Below are 2,754 nucleotides of genomic sequence, written 5' to 3'. Positions count from 1 at the left end.
CTTTCTTCATCAACTATTAAAATTAATTTTCCTTGATGAACATCTATAATTGCTCTTCCTGTAGCAAGAAATGGTCTACCTAAAATTATTGGTTCATTAGGACATTCTTTCATTTCAAGTACTATAAAATCTACAGGGAAAACAAACTTATCTACTCTTACGAGTACATTTTCAATTATTCCCTTAGGTTTCTTAGTACTTTGATCTGAAAACTGAAGAGAAACACTTGTGTCTTTTATTTCACCAAGATCTAACTTTTTAAAGATAAAAAATAACATTAAATTTATTGATGCTCCAGAATCACAAAGTGCTTTTTCAAAATATACTCCTCCAAAAGTGCATGGAATTGTAAAACTGCCTGGATCACCAGTTTTTGTGGTAGCTTATTTTGAAGTATAGCACTGCATTTTTCCGTAAGCATTACCACAGAAACTTATTCTAAATCTTTTACTTGACAAAATTTCCTTTAAAATTTGGCATATGAAGGCATTTGTAATAAAGCATCAGTAAAAGGAATATTGATGTGAATTTGTTTTAAAATCTCCAAAAATTTTGCAAATTGGTTGTCAAGCTTATATCTTTTTATTTTTTGTGGAAAGAGAATATTCACAGGGAGAGGAGTCAATTTTTTAATATTTTTTTCTTCTTTTTTCTTGACTTCATTCTTTTGAGATGGTTCAGAGGGTATTTCAACATTCTTACCGTTGTTTACCTGTTGTTTTAACTGGTCTGCATAGGGTTCATCAAGCTCCTTACCTTATCGTAAGGTGATGGCTTTAAGGTACTCTTTTGGGTTTTTCTCTGTATTGCTTGGTAAGGGACCTTGAATCTTTTCTGAAACAAGAGCTGCCAATTGGCTCAACTGTATTTCCAGATTTTTTAGGGATGAATTTTGACTCTCCATCTTTTCATCAGTGACCTTAATATACTTATACAGAAGATCATCAAGACTTGAATGATCATGTTGAGGCCTTTGCTGATAGGGCTCTGCTTGTTGATAAGGTCTAAAGTTTGATTGACCATGGTTTGGATTCTGGTATCCAGGTGGATCCTATATTTGTTGCTTCTGGAAGCTTTGAGAGTTATCTGCACCATTTGGATTGCTCCATTGAAATTCTGGATATTTCTGTGCCATTGGACTTCCAAAAGGATACTGCTTGTAACCGATGACATTGACATGTTCATCATTGTGATTGGTTGCTTGACATTCATGGTTTTGATGATTTCCTCCACTCATGTCACAAACCTCATATTGGCTTGGTTGTTGTGTATTCACCTGAAAAGTTTCAAACTTTTGTGCCAAAGAAATAATTTGTTGTGTTAGTATATTTAAAGCATCAACCTGATTTACTGTACCGGCCTTCTTGATAATTATAAGCTAAGATGGCCATTGGATGGCATTCTCAGAAATTTCATTCAACAATTGGAATGCTTTCTCTATTGTTTTTCCCATTATTGAACCTCCTGCAGCTGCATCTATCATATTTCTAGAAGGGGCCTTTAGCCCGTGATAAAAAATATACAATTGCATATGTTCAGGAATGTCGTGGTGTGGACATTTTCTTAACATTGCTTTTAACCTTTCCCAAGGTTGATAAACTGTCTCTGTGTTAGTCTGCAAGAAATTAGATATGTCTTGTCTTAACTTTGTAGTTTTAGCAGGGGAAAAATATTTGTTTAAAAATTTCTGAGTCATTTGATCCCATGTGGTAATGGAACCTTGTGGCAAACTTTGCAACTAAGCCTTGGCATCTCCTTTTAAAGAGAAAGGAAATAGCCTTAACTTGATAGCTTCAGGAGGTACTCCATTATACTTAGCCGATTCAACAAGTTCCAAAAAGTCAATTAAATGACTGTGTGGATCTTCACTTGCGTCTCCAGTGAAGATGCAAGACTGTTGAATTGTTTGAATTAGGCCAGTCCTGATTTCAAAGTTGTTGGCTGCCACTAGAGGTTTTCTGACACTAGATTCACAGTTGAAGCGGTCAGGTCTAGCATAATCCCTTAGGATTATGTTTGTTGGCCTTGGCGCCACTTCATCAAATTGATACTCTATTTGTACTGGTGGTGGTACTTCGCGTGGTTTGATATTTTCTACTTCCCGATTCTCCATACCTTCACAAGCTATGCTTTGGGAAGATAATGCTTGTCCTTTCCTGCACAATCGAAGAAATCTTTCAAATATCAGGATCGTAATTGACCAACTCTTTTATAGAAGAGCGGGTCATAAACTACTCAAAATTCTAAAAAAAATAAACTGAACTTAACTCCTAAAGTGGTAGTAGTAGTAGTAGTACTTAGAAGAAAATAATTAAAAGAAAGTGATGAATAACAAGGACAACAAAGATGACAAAAATAATAAGCGTTCAAATAAAAATAGTGGTATGATAATGTTGTTGTTGTTGTTGTTGTTGTTATTATTATTCTTATTATTATTATTATTATTATTATTATTATTAATAGTAGTAGTAGTAGTAGTAGTAGTAGTAGTAGTAGTAGTAGTAGTAGTAGTAGTAGTAGTAGTATATGATAATAGTAATTATATTAGTACTAATTAGCAATAGATGTTATGGAAAAAAATGGTAAACAAAATCAGTTAGTAGTAACAGTAACTAACGATGGAAAATAATAATATAATACTAATATAGAATATAGTTACAAGTAGTACTAGTATTAATAATAGTGGCTGCTATGCTATAATGATGATAAGAAGGATAAATGATAATAACACTTGTATAAGATGTTAGTACTTGT

At 33.3% G+C, this 2,754-nt stretch overlaps 1 non-coding gene across 1 annotated transcript; it reads left to right on the top strand.

Annotated features, from left to right (window-relative positions):
• Positions 1-1,541: 1,541 nt before the first annotated feature.
• Positions 1,542-1,648, top strand: LOC138884443 (small nucleolar RNA R71). Its single transcript, XR_011404637.1, has one exon. It is a non-coding gene; the product is annotated as a small nucleolar RNA R71 (small nucleolar RNA).
• The last annotated feature ends 1,106 nt before the right edge of the window (positions 1,649-2,754 follow it).

This window comes from Nicotiana sylvestris, chromosome 12 (assembly GCF_000393655.2).
Source record: "Nicotiana sylvestris chromosome 12, ASM39365v2, whole genome shotgun sequence".
Classification (NCBI taxonomy): Eukaryota; Viridiplantae; Streptophyta; class Magnoliopsida; order Solanales; family Solanaceae; genus Nicotiana; species Nicotiana sylvestris.
This window is presented reverse-complemented; position numbering and strand designations above follow the sequence as displayed.